Below are 24,329 nucleotides of genomic sequence, written 5' to 3'. Positions count from 1 at the left end.
CCTTCGTGCTCGCTCGGCTGAATGTCAAAGTTCAATCAGTCGGGACTTGACTAATGGTGGAATCAGACGTGTTTCAAGACAGCTCTTCGAATAATGTCGGTCGTCAAAGTCATTGGGGGGGGGGGGGTACCCTTCGTGCTCGCTCGGCTGAATGTCAAAGCTCAATCAGTCGGGACTTGACTAATGGTGGAATCAGACGTGTTTCAAGACAGCTCTTCCAATAATGTCGATCGTCAAAGTCATTGGTGGCGGGGGGGTACCCTTCGTGCTCGCTCGGCTGAATGTCAAAGCTCAATCAGTCGGGACTTGACTAATGGTGGAATCAGACGTGTTTCAAGACAGCTCTTCGAATAATGTCGGTCGTCAAAGTCATTGGGGGGGGGGGGGTGTACCCTTCGTGCTCGCTCGGCTGAATGTCAAAGCTCAATCAGTCGGGACTTGACTAATGGTGGAATCAGACGTGTTTCAAGACAGCTCTTCCAATAATGTCGGTCGTCAAAGTCATTGGGGGGAGGGGGGTGTACCCTTCGTGCTCGCTCGGCTGAATGTCAAAGCTCAATCAGTCGGGACTTGACTAATGGTGGAATCAGACGTGTTTCAAGACAGTTCTTGATGATGCTACTCTCTCTACGCTGCTACTCTCTCTACGCTGCTACTCTCTCTCTCTACGCTGCTACTCTCTCTCTACGCTGCTACTCTCTCTACGCTGCTATTCTCTCTACGCTGCTACTCTCTTCTACTTCTTCCTACTACACAAATTCCAGGACCAACATCGCATCGAAATGTAAGTCGATCTTATTTGACCAGTAGTTCTCTCAATTTTTTCGAGTACAGTGACCACATACTTGTTGCGAATTCTATTGTATATTTAGTTAGGATGTATTCTTTTCAATGACTTGCGTTTTCCGTTCGAATTCAATTGCCGTTACCCTTGCCAATACTTCTGTCATTGTTACTTCCATTAAATTTTTGACATTACTATTGCCGTTACCCTCGCCAATACCTCTATCATCGTTACTTCCATTACTTTTTTGCCATTGCTATTGCCGTTACTTCTCGAGCAATTAAATTCACGCGTAGTCATCGAAACAGATTAATTTTGACGAATAATTCGAAACTAATAACCCCATTTTAGCTAGGATTTTCAGGTTCTTTATTTTCAGATTCTTTATTTTCAGGTTAATACTATCGTAAGACAAAACTTATGGTGTATATTATCATGTATATTATTATGTATATGTATTGTTAATTGGTCACTGTACTCGCTGCAATAGCAATAGTAGTTCTTGTCGTAGCAATAGTAGTTCTTGTCATAGCAATAGTTGTTCTTGTCATAGCAATAGTAGTATTCGGGCAGGCTTTGCCAACCCAACGATCAGCGCAGATGGGCACATCCGCGACTTGCAATGGTGTTGGGAAATAATCTCGCGTTGTTTCGCTTCATTTTTAACAGAGATGAAAATAAGCGTCGCGAATAAAACCATCGCGATTATCATTAGCATCGAAATTATTTATTCAAAGTATAGCGTCGCGAATGAAAGATTCGCGATTTCATTTGGTTCGACATGCAAGAAGCGTCAAAGATAGCGTTGCGACTAAGTACGCTCGCGTTTCAAGTTTGAAATTTTCGAAGATCATCAAAGTCCACTCGCTTTTGCATCTCTGTTCATTGAATTAGCGTCGCGACAATACAATCGCGTTGCAATAGTTTACCTTCCGACTTTTCAGGCGCCCATGCTGCAGCTGCAACGAAGGGCCTCGCCGCCCCAACAACAACTCGGATGGGCACATCCGCGACTTGCCATAGCGTTGCGAATTATTCACGCGTTGCTATAATTAATTTCGAACAGAAATCATAGCGTTGCGAATAAAATAGACGCGAGTTTTCTTTGTATTATCAAGCACAATAGCTTTGAATATAGCGTTGCGAACTAATCGCGTTTCAACTTTGCAATTCTATCAGATTTCTCGAAGTCTACAGACTCGTTCTTTCCAGAAAGTAAAGTTAAATCTTTCGGATTTCTGTTCGATGCATTAGCGTAGCGTCGAAATAATCGCGTTGCCAGTAGCTTCGTTCGTCTTTTCAGGCGCCCATTCCGCAGTTGCAACAATGGACCGAGGTCCCAACGATCAGCTGGGTTGGGCACATCGCGATTTTTCCATCCTAGCGTTGCGAAATGAATTATCGCGTTTTGTCTTCGAATTAGTTTCGAAGTTAGCGTTGCGAGAATAATCGCGTTGCAGTAGCTTCGTTCGTCTTTCAGAGCCCATGCCGCAGTTGCAACGCTCCGCAGTGCAGGCATTCGCGATTTTCCTTAGAGTCGCGAGACGAAATTAACAACGCGTTGTATTAGCGTCGCGAAAAATTGCCAATGCGTTGTATCAGAATTGCGAAAACTGCCAACGCGTTGTGTTAGAGTCGCGAAATAAATGCCGCACTGCGAGTTGCCGTTCCAAGGATCGCAGCATCGTCTCGCAATCGTCGACGATTTCCTTTAGAGTTGCGTGAAAACAAATCAAAGCTCGCGGGTGTTTTCGCTTCCGGATCTGACGAATTAACATCGGATTTAATATTTAGACGAATTAGCACGAATTAATATCCACTTCTAATTCTCGTGGATTAGCGTCGCGAGAAAGGAGTCCGCGTTTCTTTGCCACTTTCATTTTGATTTCCTCTCTGACATCCAAAATTAAATTGTAATTCTTATATTCGCAGACAATATCCTTGCGAAGCACTGGACGATCGTCATCACAGGGAGCGAGAATATTTTATTCGTACCTTCGGACTTTTTTAGACCAGGACCGAGCACGTGGTGCAAATGCCCGCGAAACCACTGCGTGCAGTAGGAATTCATTTTTTCGATCCGAGAATTTACAAAGCAGTTGGCGTAAAATCGCGATACACGTTACTTATGTCCACGTCTTCGAACTCCTTCTGCCGAGATTATCATCCGCCAACGATTTATCATCCGCGAGGGAGGATCATCGGCCGAAAGATGAGACTTAATTAATAATTGCGCGCGTCTTAGTTCATAATTGTCTGCGTCTTAATCAAGCAGTGTTTTTAATGTAAGTTTGTTAGATTTCGTTTCCAATGATTTTCACACAAATTGCATTCGTCTGTGGGTTAACATGGCACTCCTGTGCTGGTCTTAGGTTTCCTATTTCGCTATATATTCAGACTAACTTGAACTCAATGGTTTCAGGTTCATTACAGAGAGATTATCATCCACCGTGGGATTATCATCCGCCGAGGGATGCGTCTTAGTTAATAAATGCGTGCGAGTTAGTTAATAAGTGTGTGTGACTTAGTTTAAGATTCTTAACCTCTTGCCTTACTTTAACGGGTCTAGCTTTTACTAAAGATTTTTCTTAAGAATGAACATTATTTTATTCTTTCAATTTCGTCTAAATTTCTCTTCTTTTCACTACAATATTTACTTGTTCAATGAAATGTAGTCTCACAATAATTAGAAATTTTTTTCTCCTTCTGAGAAATAATTATAATCGGTATATTTCTAGTCATTATTAATTTAAAGAAAATGGTGCGGCAAGGGGTTAAGTTCCCTCAGGGGCCCCCGACCCACGGGAGCGCCCGTGGGGGGCACGGGGGGTAGCGTCCCCGAGGTACCCGATTCGCTAATTTCGCATATGTCGAGTATTATTGCCTTAGCCTTATTTTTTCGCGTCTCGTCTTTGACTCCGCCACAGCAGAAAGCTGTGGCGGCCTTGCTTGCGCAATCTCTTGGGTAGGTACGAACACTTCTCGATGTTCGACGAGTGATCATGCGGCGTGAATGCTCTTCCCTGGTCGCTGTTCGGCCAGTAATCCGCCCTTAGCTCCTATGAGGGGCGGGGTGTTGGGCGAGAAATGGTCACACAGGTTTACCTGTGTAGGCTCTCGCCTAGTGCCGATTCAGACGGGTAAGGCGGCCTAACTTAGTTTTAGGTCGCAGGGCGAGAAATGGCATCCCACTGTGTGGGAGAATCCGACTTTGGATCGTCACTCCTCATGTGATCGCGCCGGACTTTGAGATTTGTAAGGCTCCGGTCTTGTGCAAGCATTGTACGCGTCGCGTCACCCTCGAGTCGGTGCCTTCTGCCCCGACTCGCATTTGTTTCTCACTTTGAAAGAATCACTGCCTTCTGCACTGATTCATTTTGATCCCCGTGGATCAGAGACTTCTTCTTTGATCCACTTGGTCCGCAATAGTACTTGACATATGCGAACGAGCGAGTGTGTGGGAATGTGTGATAGCTAGCTAGCGAGCGTATTAGTTTATAAGTCGTCGTTGTTAGAAAGGGAGCCATAGCGAATTCCGGCTTCGTTCTGACTCCCTTTCGGGTCTCTAAAGCAGCAACCTCCTCGCGGTGAGACCCGGGCAATCGGTATCATCCTCGGTTCAGGAAATATTGAGAATTACAATGAATTTCTGGATCGAGGATGATACCGAGCAAATAGCTGCAAACTTTGTATTGTAACAAAGTATTTATTGTAAAAGTATGTGAAATTATACTATAAGTCGGGGCTCTGAATAATGTTTCGTTCGAAAATTGTTGAAATTGGTATTCCTCCGATTGGAGGTCCCTCAGGGGCTCGCTTGCGGGTGGGGCCCGCAAGTGAGTACGGGGCGTAGCGTCCCCGAGGTACCCGAGGCGCTTGTAGGTTGTTAGGGTTCTTAATTTAAGTTTCTTAGATTTCGTTGCGTCCATTTTCTCAAAAAATGCACCCGTGTGCTGGTTAGTTTGGCACTCGCGTGCTGGTTAGCTTGGCACTCGTGTGCTGGTCTTAGGTTTCCTAATTCGACTGGTCACCTATTTTGTGTTCACCCTAACTAGAATTCATTTATTTCAGGTTCATTACAGATATTATCATTCGTCGTGGGATGCGTCTTAGTTTCCATAATTTTCGCAAAAATTGCACTCGTGTGCGGGTTAGCTTGGCACCCCTGTGCTGGTCTTAGGTTTTCTATTTTGACTTGAATTCAGACTAACTTTAATTCAATCTTTTCAGGTTTATTACAGATATTATCATCCGCCGTGGGATTATCATCCGCCGTGGGATTTTCATCCGCCGTGGGATTTTCATCCGCCGTGGGATTATCATCCGTCGTGGGATACGTCTTAACTAATAAGTGCGTGCGACTTAGTTATTAAGTGCGTGCGACTTAGTTATTAAGTGCGTGCGAGTTAGTTAATAAGTGTATGTGAGTTAGTTTGAGATTCTTAACCTCTTGCCGTACTGTAACGGGTCCAGCTTTTAATAAAGATTTCTCTTTAGAATGAATATTATTTTGCTCTTACAACTTTATCTAAATTTCTCTTCTTTTCACCACAATATTTAATTGCTCAAGAAGTGTAGTCTCACAGTAAACTCAAATTTTTTTCTCCTTCTGAGAAATAATTACAATCGAGAAATTTCTAGTCATCATAAATTTAAAGAGAATGGTATGGCAAGGGGTTAAGTTCCCTCAGGGGCCCCCGACCCACGGGAGCGCACGTGGGGGGCACGGGGGGTAGCGTCCCCGAGGTACCCGAGTCGCTAATTTCGCATATGTCGAGTATTATTGCCTTAGCATTACTTTTTCGCGTCTCGTTTTTGACTCCGCCACAGCAGAAAGCTGTGGTGGCCTTGCTTGCGCAAACTCTTGGGTAAGTCCGGACACGTCTCGTTGTTCGACGAGTGACCATGCGGCATGGTGATTCGAACGCGGACCCTCCTGCTGGGGAGGCTCTCGCTTCGCGTATTCGCAATGTAAGACGTCCTTAGCTCTCTTTTGGGGGCGGGGCGCAGGGCGATCCGACTCATTGTGGGATGATCCAACTTTGGATCATTATTCCTCATGTGAAAACGGCGAGCATCGAGATCTGCGAGGCTCCTGATTTGTGCGAGCATTGTACGCGTCGCGTCACCCTCGAGTCAGTGCCTTCTGTACTGACACGCCTTTGTTTCTTAGTTTCGAAGAATCAGAGCCTTCTGCACTGATTCATTTTGGTCCCCGTGGATCAGAGACTTCTTCTTTGATCCACTTGGTCCGCGATAGTACTTAACATATGCGAACGAGCGAGTGTGTGGGAATGTGTGATAGCTAGCTAGCGAGCGTATTAGTTTATAAGTCGTCGTTGTTAGAAAGGGAGCCATAGCGAATTCCGGCTTCGTTCTGGCTCCCTTTCGGGTCTCTAAAGCAGCAACCTCCTCGCGGTGAGACCCGGGCAATCGGTATCATCATCATCGACCCAGAAAATGTTGCCAATGGCAATGTTTTTTGAGTCGGGGATGATACCGAGCAAATAGCTGCAAATTTTGTATTGTAAAATAGCGTGCATTGTAAAAGTGTGTGGATTTATACTTGTCAAAGAGTCTCATCACCATTAACTAATGGAGACAAACATTTTTTATACATTTTCAAACGTTCAACATCACAGTCACATATGCCAGTGTCAAATCACATCTCAAACCTCCACCTTATGAATTTACTAACTAGGACATCGCAAACATTAGTAGACTGCAGATTTTATGCATTTATGATAGAAATAGGTTCGTGAAATTTTAATCTGTACAGAGATTAAAAGAATTTAAGACTATGTGTCTATATGTAAATAATAAACGAAATTTGTATGTTGTTTCTAGTAGTTGTAGTTTATGAAGAAAGTTTTTATTTTGCATAAAAATTGGCAGTCTAAGCAAGAGTTACGCTACAACAGCCATGAATGCGTAAACGGAGTGAACGAATTGAATGACCCAATATTTGCAACCGTTCAGAATTTGATGAACTAAATTGTCTCTGACGTAGTCTATTTTCCCAGGTAGTTTGATCTTTCATTCCTTCTGGTGTCAAAATCACTTCGGAACAGTAGCAATATTTTTTCAATAATTTGAAAGGGGAAAAACACGAAGGTACAACCGAAAAGGAAATATTTGTTTATACCGCAGCAAACAAAATAGGATGTGTGAGCCTCTCTCTCTCTCTCTCTTTGCGATCTTCTGTTATCGATTGCCTTTGTCAGTCATATCGTTAGCAAATACTGACAGAGACATGTTTGCTATAGCACAATAGGTTTTTGCAGATTATACGAACGCATGACTCGAAACGATACGATATCGACGTTTTATTTGTTTACGTGACTATATAACGAATTTTGAAAATCAATTTGTTATTATTGTTGACAGATGGACTACGTTTGTAGAAAATTAAAACGTTTCTAAATTTTCAGTTAGCCAATCTTGTCTTCTTAGAAAAGAATTACATCGATGTATATTTTAATACAGAAGTGTACGATGGACGAGTGTTAAAATTGCTTTGTAACATTTATCCTTACCTTTACGTAATAACAATAAAGCAACAGAGTAATTATTACATTTTCATGTAATGCTGATGCTTCTTTCGATTTATCTATAGGTCGTTACTGATCAGATACGATAATTTTGTAGCCCAAATTTACCTTTTTGCAAGTATAATTATTCTATAAAGTTTTCTTAAATTATTCTAATCAAAATTAAGACCGATATATATTTATTCTGCCGAAATCAAAAATTTTATTTTTCATGTATATAATTGCGAACGTAAAATATTTAATAAATAGTAAACATGACTTTATTTCTAATGTTTCTTCTGTCGCTGACGCGCGCGCGGTGGTAATTGAACAAGAAAATATTTCTCATATGGAATTTAATTTTTGAAAAAACTTCCTCAATATCATTGGAGAATACATATTTTCCAAACCAACCACACTTCCTCCAGGTTATTTTCATTCACTTTCTGCGGGAATAACCTTTGCAGAAAATACTGAAAATTATATTTATGTTATTTCAATCTCGTGGAACACTCTCGAGGTAAATTCGAATTCCAACATAGTAGATTTAGTAAATTCGAAAGTCAAAAGAAATAAATACCCTTAGCATCGACATAGCAATAAATTACATAGGCGTATGACTAGCACAGAGAAATTCACAGCAACCCGAAATTTGACATTTCCGGGTGTAATTACTGTACTCGTAATGCATCTAACACGTTATTAGAGCAAGAGTTAAGAGGGCATAATCACGGACACGGTATTTTGGTTAGATTCGTAGACGATAAAGAGCAAGAGTTAAAAGGGCATAGTCACGATCATGTCATTTTGGTTAGATTTCGACACGATAATAATAGATACATACAGTTCGTGTTAAACAAGTCGAAGTTGTAATGTCTGAGATTAATTTTTCGAAAAATCGCAGAATAACATATTCTGAAATTGGAAGATAGCGTTAAATTGACACCAGAAAAGGCTGAAAGATAAAGAAGAAGGACAGTTTCCCAGAAGCATCTGGCCAAAGGGGAAGACTGGGAATCCTTCTGGGGAGGGTACCACGATTGACCTCTCGGCATTTAACCCAGAAGCATTAAAAACTACGGACCTAGTATACGTTTCAGTAGCGTGTAACGTTGGGTTAATGGTAAATTTACAACAGAAGACTGCATGTGATTGCTGTACAGACAGAGACCGACGAAATATTGAACCCCAGCAAGGAATCTCGGAACACACCTGTTTCGAAGGGTTGCTGGTGCTACAAACAGACGTAACCCGTGTTATGCGGGCCGCGTCTCTGCGTTTCGTTTGGCCAGCCGCTAACGAACTATGAATTCGCGGGGCCGAAAACAAAAAAAAAAAGTAAAAGAAGGAGGGGAACACAGCGACGGTGACTCGGTTAATTCAGTTTTTCTGCGAAAGGTGCGGGCGCAGCTCGATGAATTATTCACCGTCCGCTATTTGTCCGACCGATCCTCTTGGGGGAGCGAGCATACCGTCCGTGGGGAAACGGTCTCGAAACGACAAGAGTGAGGGTAAGAGAGAGAGAGAGAGAGAGAGAGAGAGAGAGAGAGAGAGAGAGAGAGAGAGAGGGAGAGGGAGATAGAACGTCTCCGGTCTATGCAGTCTCTCCGAGGAAAATCGGCGGGCTGGAAGATGTGCACATTATCCCCCAACATCAACCGCTAGCCTCCTGAGTAAGAAGGATAATCGAGTGACCACAAAATTCATGATTTCATTAGATTCTCCGACTCGGAAATACAAAAATGTAGAAGATTCGACAGGGTGAAAGACAAACTACACAGTGACCCACCAAAAGTGTGACCTAAGAACGAGAGTTTTCTTATTTTTTTTTTTGTCATTCCAAGTAATAGCAAAATTTAAAAAAAGCATTTTGGGTATCGTCTGGTAGACCAGTCCCGCTATCATCTGAGCAAAATTCAAATCCCTTCATCCAGTTGTAAAAAAGTTATTGCGTTTTAAAAGGTGTAGGAACACTTTTGTGGGCCACTGTATAAGGAAAAGCGAAACGCCAGGACAGCAGAGTCTATTTTGAAAAGCGGCACTGTGCGGACCAGAGATATTTCTCTATTGTTGAAACAAAACCGTTGAGGAAAGCGAAAAGTGGTGGTTATTAGTGGTTTGACGACAAAGCGAGCTCGAGTCGGGGTGAAGCGTTCGGGGTTGAAGCAGAGCCGTTGACGCGCGAACGATACGTCAACAAGCATCTGGCTCTTAATGAGAACGCGAGCGCGGACGGCCGCCTCGCACGCAAACATCACGTACCGAAGGCGCACGCTTCTATGGTGGACGCGTCCGCATCGAGGACACGCCGGTTTGCCCTAAGCACAATCTGACGACCTGCATTAATCGTTGTCGTCGATCAGAGGGGCAGGCTCGGCCGATAGAATGCGATTAATCTCGATCAGTTCGTCCGCCGTGAACGAGCGGAACAGACGCGATGCGACGATTCCGAGGTGGGGGTGGGAGTAGAAATTTAGTCGGTTTCGGGGAAACAGTCTCCACCGTGGATTGCTTCGAAATGGCGTAGACACGATCCCACCCGTCGAGAAAGTTGAAACGAGCTGCATCTTATCGAAGGGAACTAGTGTTCTACTAATTGGATACCGAGGACGGGACATTGTTTCCCCGTGTTGCCAGTTCAATGAGATTGTTTGTACTTCAATGGCACGCAAGTTAAACGGAATTGTCCCGGTTTCATAATCGTAATAGCATAAAGAGCGCGATGCTTGTCCCCGGCAAGTTTCGGGCGTGCTGAACCACTTGGGGGACGTTACTTCAATTTAGGAGGTTAATAACAGTTAGCGCAATAACCTTCGGTAGACCACCTTCGGTCACCACTGTCTCCCAACAGATTGTGCGAGCGGATGATACGGTCACGTGCAGGAGAAGCAGCATGTCGGCTTCAAGTAAAATGTTGTCGTCGCGAGATACTGTCATCTCTTAGATAAATACGGATATTGGAACGTGGACTCGAGCCAGTGATACACGATCTTGGGGTTTTACTGCTAGACGGTGTCAACATGTTTCTCTTCAACGAAGAAGAATGTCATATGCATCGATAGAAATACTATTAACTTTCTTTTGTGAGCGTACATAGAAGCATCGAATTGCGTTCGTTTCAATTTAACTTCGTATAGTACATTGCTATATAGCTAACACTGCTTCGTGCAGTGCTAATTGTTAGAAAATCTTGCTGAAAAGATTATTCGTATATTTTTTACATTTAGCTTCCAATCTAATAGCAAAACGGTACGGACAGTCAAGTTTTACGGTTAATATGTGATTTTTCTAACGAATACGAGCTTAAAACCTAACTGGTTTTTTTTTTTGTCGAGTGAGAACGCACCAGTCATGTAAATTGATCACATTATTAAACACGAATGAATGAATCATGAATGAATGTCACTCTTAATTTGAATATTCTAATACCTGGTTTTCTTTATTAGAACTTGATATCTCACTACCAATTATATCGAACTAATTGTTAATTTCACTTTTTCGAAAGAAAATATATGCCATTTTGACCCAGTGCGACTGCAAAGGGTCAATTAAAAAGATATACTTACAACGTGTTAATTATAGAGGCGTAAACAGGAGGATTTGTAAGAAGAATTTTACTCCGGGATGACACTATACGACACTGTACATTGAACCAAATGTATGTTGGAAAAACCATGAAGTTGAAGTCAGATTCACGTACCCTAGTATTTGCAATCGTAATCGGAAAATTATGCTCCGAACAGTGCGATAACGCTTGTCTTAATCGATTTGCGAAGAAAACCAAGTGGCGCGATAGCGCTCATTCAAGGTTGATAAACGAAACAAAAGAAAAAGAAAAAGAAAAAAAAAAAGAAAAAGATCAGTGTTATGCGATATACGTGCGTCAGTAAAGCGCGACATTATTCAAGAACGAAATTTCAAATATAAACATTTTATTTTATATTTGCCACATAGTTTTTGCGTACCAAATGATATTATTTACTTGAAAAGATATTCTCATACACCACGTTGTAGTTATTATTTCTCAGAATCGTGAAGTTCAGCAACAATAGCTGGAATAGTTTCCATGATTTATAGCTAAAGCGTAATGCAAACTTTTATCAAGCAGATATAAATTGAATAATACAACGCAAGACAATTTTGATTAAAACATTTAATATTAAACGTGCAGTATTTCAAGTGGAAGTAAATGAAAATTTCGAATCGAGATATGGAGGTATTTAAAATAGAAACCTTTAAGAATTTCATAAGTTAATGTTAAATCGCCTGATACAGATTGCAAGAAATATCGATTAATATCATTTAGACGTTTTATTACAATCGAAACGACGTCCAGTTCGGGACGTTTTTAAAACGTCTGAAATAAGTCTCAAAACCTATCGATCATTCTTTCAACGAACGAATGAAAAATTAGGTAAAATTGATTGCTTAGTTGTGTATGACTAATATGGTTGATGAGTTAATAGAAAATATATACAATATTAAATCGAAGTGTCTTTATTTCCAAAGCCGCTAAATATAAATGTCTAGAGCTCGGAATCGAAATTCGTCGAAAATCGGAAATTTAGTGCACGAAGACTTTCCGTAGCGGTCGCAGTTTGAAGCAACTAAAGAGAATCTCGGCAAACACTACTTTCCTAAAATTGAAAAAGCGAACGGCGCTCTCCGTCGAGACTACGCCACTGGCTAGCAGTCAAGCCCCCGCTGTTCCGACTTATCGCTACGGTTTTCCATTGCAAACAGTGGCTCCGGATCGCCGGGGATCGAGAAAGTTTGAAGATCGGGAATCGACCGGGCCGGTTTTTATCGTGTAACCCCGATCTGAAACTCTGCTCATTTATATCGGCGTCGGGACGAGTAGCGGATGGGCGTTAAAGGGGTGGAGAGCTCCTCGCGCGTGAAACCGCCGACGAAATGGAACGTTTTATTAGGAGCGTGTCTAGCACTTGACGTGGCGCCGGGTCTAGACGGATCTTCGAATCTCCCCGACGGGTTTGTACCGGATGAAAAGCTGATTAAGATCGATTCGGCAAAATTATTCCTGTAATCCGTTCCCGGCGCAGATTAAAGGGATCGTATCCAAATAGGATTTCGGGGGGCTGGGGGCTGGAACGAAAACGAATCCCGTTTCCGCGACGCCCCCGGGTTCGAGTGTCCTTCGTGTCGGATCATCATCGAGATTCCTCGCGGAAACACGATCGGGGAACCATTTGTCATATTCCCGAGGAGCTTGCGAGAAAATGAGAGGTCGCGTCGCGACGCCTTGCACCGGTGGATGCATAGAAAAAGGAATTAATTCCGCGGCGGGCTCGCCGTCGTGAATTCTCAAGCGACTGGGAAAGAAGAATTCCACAAAGGGCACGCTCTGGAGATCGTCTAATGAGGGAACGTGTTCAAAAATCCTCGTCTGCAACTCATTGTAAAATCGAATTACGCGAGCGGCTGACGGAGGAAGATGAATATTGGCCGGCCCTACCCCCGGGGACCTTAATTAAGCCGGCCATTAAAATTAAACCACCGCAATGTCGTCCAGAAATGTTTAAGAACCGGCTATCCGGAACTGTGCCACGGGAGCTTAGTGTTGTTAGCAGGGATTGAAATCAATTCTGATATCGGTTTCGGTTCCTCAAACATTTATGGAAAACCGAAACGTTCTACGGAATATCGGTGTCGGTTTCGGTTCATCGGAACTGACATTATATCGCTTCTTTAACTATTGTTTTTCAGTTGTGAGTTTCGATTATGCATTTCGCGTTTCTAGTTCGATTTTACGTTATAAATACAGTAAATTCTCCCTAATTGACGCTTAGCTTGTACGCAAAAATGGACAATTTGCAAAAAGGACGTACGATTGTTCGAGCCTTGTAGCTGGTTTTTATAGTCATATCTAATGATGATCCAAAAATAGCATACTTTATCTCTTGCTAATCAAATGGGAAGAAATCCAAAAATTGTCCAGACACTTTGAAAAATAATATGCTGTTCAAGTTTAATCTCGGAAATTGTCAATAGTATTTGGTGCAATTAAATTGATTTAATTTTAAATTAATTCTTTTATATTGCTCTATCACACCCTCTTCACTCGATTCAAATGTAAACAGAATTTTGTTAAGTAAATCTTTTCTGTATACATGTAGAATGCGGTCTAGCATTATCTACCAGCAAAAGAGTTTTCCCTCTATGACCATTTTTTAATTGGCGTTCTTTAACCATCGGTATAAAAGTATTTTCAAACCGTTCAACAAAATTGTTACTCTTCGTCCAAGCATTTGTCTGATTTTTATAAACAACTGGCATTGCACTCGTATTGACATGCTTGAAACAATGTGGATGTTTACTTTTTCCATTAATCAGAACTGGAAGTTGATGGCATCCGGTAGCATTCGCACAAAGAAGTACAGTAATGCGATGTAAACATCGCTACGAAACGTTGTAGGAATACGGAACGTCCAGATGATAGAACGTCCGTATATTAGGGTATTCGGATAATGCTGGTACGAGGGATAGATACGGGAGTCTCTACTGTACTTCCGAATCTACAAATATAAATTATTCTTCCTCCCTGTTTCTCTATGCTGTTCGTTCGTCGCGCATCCCAGTAGAATATTAACACACTCGATCTGTAACCACGCTATGGTACTCATTATCTATTCGAATCTGAATATCTTATATTCAACTGCTACAGACGCGCGCGTCGAATCCGTCGCGAACGTAACAATAATAAAACGAATTCCTAGGATTTAAAATTCTACTTTATATATACTGTTTTATTAATTTCATATTCAAGGAGTATTTAGTTATTATTCTCTGTTGTATGCGTAGGTACCGTGTATATCGCGCTTTCGATGATCGATCTTAATTAATGAGACCCGCCAGCTCTGTGAAATTTGAAGCTCGTCTTATCCTATTTCACTAAGGTCGAAAGTGAGACCAGCGAGCATCGCACAAAGCGTAACAAGGAATAAAAAAGGATCCCTAGACTAATGAGAGAGCCAACGTTTTACTGTCATTTGCATTTCAAATCAAATCAGGAAAACGAACCTGACAGGAATCTTGGTTTGCTCAGACTGCGGTCGCGCGACTACAGAGCTTACAATACATTCTTACCTAGGATTTTAACTTGGCATGGAAAGAAAGGCATGGAAAGTAGCAGACATTTTTCTTGAAGTTGCATTAACAAGAGAAAATTCGTATGCATGCTTTTGCAACGTTATAGTTAATTATAAATACCAAGGGCAAATCTTTTATAATAACAGTCTTGTCAGATGTCTGATAATTTAAAGTTTCTAGATATTAAATGTAAAATATTTTGTTTCCCGAATCGAAGAGCCTTGTAATATTTTGATATATAACTTTCACAGTTTATAAAGAACATTGAAATGAAATTTTCGTTAGCAAATATGTTATTACCATTTTGTAAAGAGTAAACAATTTTATTAGGTGAAACATGTTTCCTCCAAAATATCTAACTGCAAATGTCCACAGTACATAATTAGATAATATATTCATTTTTTAAATTAGCTTCCTTATTTTCAAGGCCTAGAGATTCCTTAAAAACAAAGCATAAATCGAATGGACATAGTTTTGAAAAACTATGAAACTTTTAATGAAACTTTACCAATGCTATTTTTATCGATCTTTTGTAACATAGAGTAGCTCGTGAACGTATTCGAACATCTTTTAAAACGGGACAAAATTGCGATTTTAGCGGTATTTACAATTATGATGAAATATATAATTTCTTACTGTAAAAGAATATATTATATATAATAATTAACACTGGAACGGTGGACCCTTTTAGCAAAAATATATAACCGATAATTGTGAGTATGCTTAGGATCAACAATAATTTTATTTATGAATCTTTTTTTCAACATGTATTTTTTGCCTTGCTGAAACTACTAATCGACAAAAACTGTAGTCAAATATCGCTATTTGTCACTAGATCCAGGTCAGACCCACTTTCGACCGCGATTGGGTGTCAAAGACCGATAGAAATCGAATATATGTCGCCTTCGTGAGGACATATTTTTGACAAAATGTAACTAAATTCTTCAACGGCGCAACAACTATATTTAAAATTTAAATTTCGCGGGAAATAGATCGCTCAGCCAGGCAGAACGATTCGCTCGTTTTGCCCCGAAATTTCAGTAAGGTGCCAGAGTTCAGCCGACATTCGCTTTGGTGCAAAACCGCAGACAGCGTGGCTCGCTAGACGTATCGGCCTTATTTGGCATCGCAGACCTGGAAGTGGACGTCGAAAAGGTGTTTCGTGCCTGGCACTCGCGCCTAACGTCGAAAACACAAAATCCATTTCGATCCTGCCGCCGAACTTCCGCGGGTCGAGAGGTACAAGTGTTTTGTGCCAAAACTGTTCAGTGTGCAGACAAGTGCGCGATCAACTGAAGCAAAATGGCGGCCTAGTGTAATTAGCGAACGGCTGGGTTCACGATCCCGGGGATATCAATGGTAAATCGCGATCCCAGTGTTTCCGGACTTTCTGATAATTAAACATTTGTTCGGCGGAACTGTTGGTAAACGACTACGTCGATTTCGAACTTTGTGTAACGATTCGGGACGAACTATTCGACCGCGGTATTGGGAGAATTTCTGAATCTCTCGATTTCCGTCTATGAAACTAAAATGCAAACAAACACCGTAATGGAGAAATTAATTCGTGTTAGATTGAAATTACGCGCGTTTCCTCCGGTCTCGCGATGTAGCTATGACTCCTCAATGGTATATTTAATAATAAATACTTTCAATCATCTATATTAGATGCGTCAACGGTCGCTTTCAACCGAATGTGTTCTGTTATGTCATCTTCTGGACCTACAATATGTTTGAATGTGTCATTTATATAAGTGTAACAATGCATTAGACTTATAATTTTTCGAAATTTCAGTTGCCCGATCGAATATTTCACAGAAATATTTGACGAATATCGTGTATAAATTCAATATAATTATATCTCTATTAACTTATGTGTAACTTTGTGCGCGACGAAGATGAAGATGTTCCAGCAGCAGGATATCTCTCCTGTCCAGTCTAGGCGGGGTTAAAATTAGATTGCGGTGGCTCGTATCAATATAGAGCACGCCCTTCCGGAATCGAACGGGATATTAGTTTACAATCAGTTCGAAACATCGTTCCGTTGTCAGGTATCCGGTATCCATCCTAACCATAGTTTCGACCGACTCCGCCAGAATAGGTATAGATATTCCTTACGGGGCAAACACTGTTCTGGAGATCCTAAGGGACCTTGTTAGGAGCAAGTTTAAATGCTTTCAAGGTGTCGGTACTGACCCAGTTCGGCCGGCGCGACAGTGGTTTCAGTCTTCGCAGAAGCGTATCGGTTTATGCATCCGAAGATGTTCCCGCAGTAGTCGTCGAGGCGGACGGGGATTGTTCGACAGACCGGAAGCTTCGTGTGCAGATGTTTTTGCGAGCCGGAGACGGAGTAACGCGAGCGTTCATGCCTTCGCGCGTTCATTAATTTCAAAGCTCTTAAAGAGCTTGGCAACGTAATAATCCTGCACGCCGTCGACTGCGTGTTCCATTGTTAGCGGGGTATTATTGTAAACTAGTTGTATCGATTTCCGATCGACCAATTAGAGCTGCGACGATACGAGTGGGTCTTATTGTCGGTGCATGTTACAAAGTGACAGTTCTTGGCGTGTTTGTCGTAAATACTCGAGAGCGCCAAACGAAAACTTCAACGTTCGCCCGACGAATCCTGGGTTTATTTCAATTTATACATTTAAATGGTAACGAACACGAGGAATAATGCTAAATAGACTGTTGGCGTTCGTGCGTGTTCGAAATATTCTAATGCAATTGCAAGGAACAGCGGTCGGATACTGATTCCTAAGTGGCATATTGAAATGTCGTTCGCGAGATATTATTATTTGATATTTCATGCACTCTTTGTTATCATAAACACATAAGTTTCGCAGTAATGGGAAATATTCCGAAAATGTTTCCAGTATTTGTAGAATGCTGCAACCCGTACTTTCTGCATCAAATGGAGTGAAAAAAGCTAACATATAACACGTTATATTATACATGTAAGTTACAATAGAAATATAATCGTCTTTTCGTAATCGTTACAAAATAATAGGAAGCAGAATCTACAAATGAAAAGACAAATTCCAATAGTATAAACTGCAATGTATTCAGAAATAAAAAACAAAATTCATCGTAAACAGTCTCAAACGTACACGTTTTCTTTTACTTAAAACCATTAACAATTCTTCGAAAATAACAACAGTCGAAGTAAACAACGCCCCACCAATGGCAGATTGTGTTAAAAATATTACACTAGATAAAATTCCATGGACCATTAAGTATTTTTGTTGTTAATTAACTGTTTATGTCTTCAGAGTTTTAAAGGCTCGCAGTACGAGTGTAATAGCACTTGAGTAATTTTTGAAAGATTTGCGCGGTGATTAGTTTAAAAAACACACCGCTCGTACGAAAACTAACGTTATTATACAGGGTGTCTCACCTAATTCGAGTATCTCGCTTGTTTTTTTATGATAGAAAAGAATGTTAGAGGAATATATTGTGGTTGTCGCGGCAAACCACAAAATAAAAATATTTTATAATTTTACTTTAATTGAATATTTAATTTAATTTAATTTGTATGTGTTGCGGTTGCCTAATTAGTCGTTGTAAGTAGCAAAAATAGTTTTCGTTACCGATAACAATTATAAATGGCAGAAATTGTTTTAGGCTACAGATAAGTATTATATAATAGATAAGGAAACTTGTTTCTTATGCAAAACTGTATTCGTCGATGATAATATGGTTATCTGTAACGAATCTACATATTCATTAGTAATTTTCATTTGTAACAAAAAGCTGTTGTCGTTTATAACGGATATTCATAACAATAAGATATTTCAGCCAATTATAATAGTTATCTGCGATGAATATTCCATCATCGATAATTGCTATTTGTAACAAACAACAGTTTTCGTTATCTATAATGGTTACTCATAACCAACGAAGTTCTGGTCATTCACAATCATTAGTTGGTAACCAAAGTCGTTTCAAGCGAAAATTTCATGGTTGTACTTGAATTTTTTTTTCGTTTTGGCTATAATAGAACAGTTATGATCTCTGAAACTAGTAGAAAAAAATAATGCTTGTGGTTCGGATAATTGTGACACATATACCGAAGGTACACTTAAAAAGAAAGGAAAACACATAGTTTCGAGAAAAACGCGTTTAAAATATTTTTGTCCGATATATGAAATAATACAGCTAATCTGCCAGCCCAGGAACATAGAGGGGACCTCCATTTTGTTGAAAAAAGGAGCCCTGAATTTTCTCCTTTATCTTCCATCTACATGGATCGGAATGCATGTTGATTCCTTTTTATGCCATATACACTATGTCCTTTCGGATCGTACAGACATTAACACATAAGTTGTCGAGTCTAAGATAAGATTCGAATCCGACGATATCCATTGCTAGAAATATTTTTAAAAGCATATACTTTCAGAAAATGAAATAAAAAATTAATTTTTTTGACGACTCTAGACTGGAATACCCGCTTAAACTATTGATTATTTCGTGCCCTAAAAATTCCTAAATATATTCTGTAGAAATTCTAAAGTAAAGTTCCACAGCGTTATCTTTCAAATTATAATTTACACATCGTAGAAAAAACGAACAAGTAAAGAGAACGCGACAACTGTGATTTCACTTTAAAATGTCGTACATTCCAATTATACAATGAAGATTCACGGTTCCAAGACTTTCGGAGATCCCTGTACAACGGTACATATTGCCAATTCGAAGGAACAAAGGCCATTGAATCGAAGTTCGGTACCACTGCCGTAATTCCAAGGTTTACAAATCCTTCGTATTGTATCCTTATGTTTCAAGATCTCTCGGTCATAGTCCTCGGACGCGGGCGACCTATACTTTGGTAAGTGGAAGTACTCTCGGATAATTGTACGAGGGGCTCGTTCATTCTCCGGCGCAATTAATACGTCCGGAACTTTTGGGAGAAACGAAAAATAAAGGTGCACGCCGCGGGATAGTCCTAATGACTCAAACTCTCCGGAATAATTCGTTAACCGGACCTTTTAATTACCGTATGATTGTTCCGCGGGCAGCCGGATATTTTTCTCCGTTGGATTCGGTGCTCGTGGCCGATGGCTCGCTGTGAAAAATCTCGGGCTACGGGAAACGAGGGCCGTGGGGCCGCGTGCGGTTCCTTCCATAGCCCGTCGACGCGATTCAAGCAAACCGTTCTTACGACGGAAAGTTGGCTATGGCACTCGACCGGCTCGTAAAATCGCTGAAGCCTTCGCGGCGTTTAGCCGGGGCCAGGCTTTCGTTCAGCCCACTCGAAGCGAACAATTTCGACGGCGAGCAGAGCGGCATTCATCGGAAGAGGAACGAAACTCCGTTAACTCCGACGGATCAGCCACTCCTGAACTTTCGCCCGGCCACTGTGGCGTTCCGCCGTGAATTCGCTGAGCAATTACCGTCGGCCGAGTATATTTTTCTGTCGTGGAATTTCCGGCGGGCTTGAAACCGGGAGAACCGAAGAGTCGCGGAACGCTGCCGCTGCCGGGCCATTGATAATCGGTATTTATCGGCTCGTCCTAGATCAGGCCACTGACCCGCATTCTCCTCCACCTAATGGCCACCTGATACACGAGCCGGGAAATTGATTTCAGTTCTTGCGGCGGCGGAATTCCTTCGCCTCGTGTTACACGCTGATATTGCGTTATCCGCCGAGCCGTCGCGTCGTCCCCCGGACGGACAATGAGGCATAACAATGGGGTGGCCTGTCGGGCCGAAACGAATGGCAATTAATCGACGTGACCTTCTGCCGAGGGAAGCCTGATTATCGGTTCCGGTAAGGCTCGCGTTACATAATATAGAATAATAACTGAACTCCCGGATGTTTATGCAAATTCATATTTTTATAGAAAACAAGTAGAGCAATAGGATCTGGACAGAAATGTGTTTTATGTATACACACAGAATTTATAAAAAGATATTTTTTACTTCGCATTGTTCGCGTAATGCATATGTTTGTAGGTTTTATTTTTAAAAACATATGCAATATGTCATGGCATATGTTCTTTGCGATGCATATAATGTTTATTTCGTGCTCGTGTAGAAAATCTTGAACGTATTAGTTTAGTCTACGAGGACACTCTCGTATTATGGTAGTATTGCGTCGATAACATAAATACTTACGGATATTTAGAGGCGATTTCTTTTTTGCCTTTTAATTTCTTGCGACCACAGTTTGAAACAGAAAATCTGAATTATTCTCTAATATGCGAGTTAAGATCCAAGACATGTCACATATTTGATTCAAAATTGTCGAGATTATCCGCGCGACAGGAAAATGCGCGAAAAGCGCGTGATCGCCTATATATAACACGTCCCCGTGTTACATATTCAATATTCGTATTTTGGCACGATCGTTTGAAATGCACATTTTAAAATAGGGACATTGATTATGAAACGTGTATACCATCTTTTTCATAAATCAAGCCAACGAAAATATTGAGGTGCACAATATGCAACAGAATGTTCTAACATTTTCTTACAGGTGATTATTACATAACAGTATTTGCGAGACTTAATTTATAAAGAACGATGTTCAAGAATATGGGTAGAATTTTTACACCCACTTTCATATGCTCCATCTGTTTTTATCGTATTATCCTGTGTGCTACTGTTTCAATAAGGATTCACGATTGAGCGATGTTTCAAATTAGGTGCTTTAACTTGTAAAATCATGACAAATAGACGATAGTCGAGCGGCTGTTAACAAGATGTTTTTTTTTTCTCCATTAACAGCGCTGTCGACGTGTCAAGACGTGTCAAAACCACAGCGAAACGTTTCGACGGGTTTCTTCCGCAAGCAGAAGACCTATCGCGTGTCTTCCCGGACGGGACGATTAATTATGTACGTGCAGCGTCGGCCAGCGGCAAGTATAGTATCGGTAAATGAAAAATCTACTCGAGCCGGACGTCGACGAGCATGCCTCGTGAAACGAAGCACCGCTGAATCGATTGGCAATCGAATTAATAGCCTCCACGCCGTTGCTGTACAACCCTCGCTGCACACGGATACAGTTCACGTTTATAGGCAACCACGAGAATGATGTGCATGTGTATGGTGCAGGAGGAGGCGGAGGCGGGGCATCGAGCACTATTAAAAGCGAAAGACCGCGTGTTCGTGTCGCTTCTAGAAGGAATAGCAACGAAGACCGCGGTAGGAAAACGAAGGAATGCTCGAGGTTCCAGCCGCCACTGGAATAAAAAAAACACAGCATAAACGAAAGACAGAAGAACAGCTGGGAGAAAAAGGAACTCCTGCGATATGCTATGAACTCGTACGTCAGATATTCATTAATAACCCTGAACTGTCAGCTGGCACGCTGGTTTTTTTTTTCATTGACGATACTTTACACCGCAGAAATGGTGTAAAATTCAACTCTTGCGTAAATTTTGGAACACCCTTTATATTGTCGCGTCTCACGCGACATATGTCCGATAAGGATTAAACGCTAATCCGGCTACACCTGACGTCGTTGGAATCTTTGATTACTCTCGCGTTCGATCTTCCGTCATTATACGGTCATTTTGATGTCTTTAGTTCCGATGTTCCATATCTCCGTTTAATATTCACGTCACTTGTCCTTTGTGTTTGAGACTGCAAAATTTACGATGAGATTTCCACGATAAAGTGAATTAGACTGTTTATGTAATCTGTTAAATCTTCTTAACACTTTGACTACTGTGGGCGCCTAAAGGCGCTCAGAAATTTCGCACTTGTCACACTGTGAGCGTCTAAAGGCGCTTATCCTATTTCGGTCGCTTCACACTGTGGGCGCCTAAAGACACTCGACAGAGTTTGGTCCTCTGACACGGGTGGCGCCCTATAGGTGCCCGGAAAAAAATTGTATCAATAATCATACCGATTATTCAGCCAGGCGGAAGCGAATGCGAATCGCGTAGTCTTACATTTCGTCGGTAACGTAAGAAATATGGTGTAGAAATATGTATTTATCCATGTCTCCGGTTATACCACACTTTGCTAGATTAGTAGACATACTGTGAAAAAAAGTTTAACGTTAATGTTAATTTTTTAATATGAATATTCACAGTTCGGTGCAGAATACAAATAAATCAATAATATTGTTTCCAAAAACTGTACTCTTAACAAAAAATCGGTGCGTCTCAAAGAGTTTGCCGTAGTCAAAGGTTTAAGGATGGCGACCTGAATTCGATCTTGATAATGTTGTGCTTGCGTTGTGGATCGGCGAATGGTCACAATTGAAAATGATCGTCTGTAAAGTAATAAAAGAAAGTACAATAATTTCTCCCTAATTCGCGCTCAGATTGCGCACAAAAAAAAAAAAAATGGATAATTTCGGAAGAAGAGATACAATTATTCGAGACACGCGGCTCGTTTTTATAGTTGCCGATTTTCAACAACTGTAAAAACGAGACGCGAGGCTCGAATAATCGTATCTCCTTTTTTGTGCGCGATCCGAGCTAGTTTCCTGGAAAGAATGACCTGGCCTATGGTTGCACGATAATTGCCGGTGTATCCTATATTAGTCTTTTGTAACAGCTGTACCGTGCAAACAAGGAATTGCGGCCGCTACGAAATTTCTCTTGGAATAAACGTAAATGAAATTATAGCGGATCGAGTCGTGTTATGGTGCAACCAAAAGCTCATCCGCTTTATCCGTACTTATGGTGACGTATGGGGGTGGTGTTTTCAAATGGCAGTGTAAACGGTGGCGCATGATAAAAACAGAGTCGGCCGGCTTTTTATTTATAGGACCATATGAAAAATATCAGTCGTTAATGTTACGGAAGGGAATACGTTCGGACGCGGCGCAGTAGTTGCGGCACGTTTTGCACCGGGCACTGGCCACCATGTTACTTACTTAATGGGTTGTGTGTTAAGCGAACGTGCCTTCTGTCCGGCGCAAAACCGAATCCGCTCTTCGGTGTAATAAATCACCGGAATCCGCGGGCTGCGGCCGCTACTTGCGCGAACCTCGCCGAAACGAATGGCGTCCTTTAATAAACGGAACAACGGCTACGTTCCGCGAAGGCAAATAATAATGTTTCCCCGTGATTTGTACTCTCACTTTTCCAAACTTTCCGTTCCGCTTTCTGTCCGAAACTTTCTCCGCTTGCCTGCTCGATTATGCAGATTGTTCTCCAACGAGCGATAGGATCCGAAAGCCAGAAATTACGGGTACCGCGAATAATCGCGAAATACGAGGGTCGATCAAATAAAAACCGGATTTTGCTTATACAGTTTTACTTGTACAATACAATGGAGGACAGAGCTACGTGTACACGTGGAATATAGAAATAAAAGCAACGATATTTCCTATATTATTCGTTACGCTATTGTTATTGTCAATCGGCGACAACAAAAATATCTATTTTTCCCAAATTGTCCATTTTTGTTCACAAACCGAGCGACAATTGTGGAGAATTTACTGTAATGTGTTAAAACGTTCGAAATCAGAAGTAACGAAGCCTAGGTTGCCCGTTGAGTATCGGTGGACCAATATTCCCAGTCGACTTTCGCACAGTAAAAGAAATGAATCCCGTGAAAGTTCGGAGGCATGATGCACGATTGTGGAAACGGCCGAGGAAGCAGCAAATAAGAAAGTTCGCAGCTTTAATTATTAAGAGAGTCGGATAAGCATCGTCAAATATCCGTGCGCGCGATTCTTTCGGTCGCCTTCGTCCGTCGCGCCGCCCGGAAGTTTTCTTCCGCGTGAATGTTTCGCGAAGTTTCATAATCAGATGGGAAACTTCGCCAGAGTTAAAACGAACGAACGAACGAACGAACGAACGAACGAACGAACGGGCGAGTTTCTTGTCAAACTCCCTTTATCGTCATGGAAAACCGATTCCACGGGCCCCTTCCCGTTCCCCTCTCGACGCTCTGCCGCACCTCACCGCATCGCGCAGGTTGCTTCCGGTTCGAGTGCGCC

The 24,329-nt window shown here is 41.5% G+C and overlaps 1 long non-coding RNA gene across 1 annotated transcript; it reads left to right on the top strand.

The window, feature by feature from the left end:
* The first annotated feature begins 6,186 nt into the window (after positions 1-6,186).
* On the top strand, positions 6,187-23,721 carry LOC143260013 (uncharacterized). The gene is made up of 3 exons (XR_013034117.1): positions 6,187-19,920; positions 20,013-20,194; positions 21,154-23,721. It is a non-coding gene; the product is annotated as an uncharacterized LOC143260013 (long non-coding RNA).
* Positions 23,722-24,329: the final 608 nt, after the last annotated feature.

The sequence above is a fragment of the Megalopta genalis genome, chromosome 9, assembly GCF_051020955.1.
Source record: "Megalopta genalis isolate 19385.01 chromosome 9, iyMegGena1_principal, whole genome shotgun sequence".
NCBI lineage: Eukaryota > Metazoa > Arthropoda > Insecta > Hymenoptera > Halictidae > Megalopta > Megalopta genalis.
Note: the sequence above shows the minus strand (reverse complement) of the source record. Positions and strands in the feature narration are given on the sequence as shown.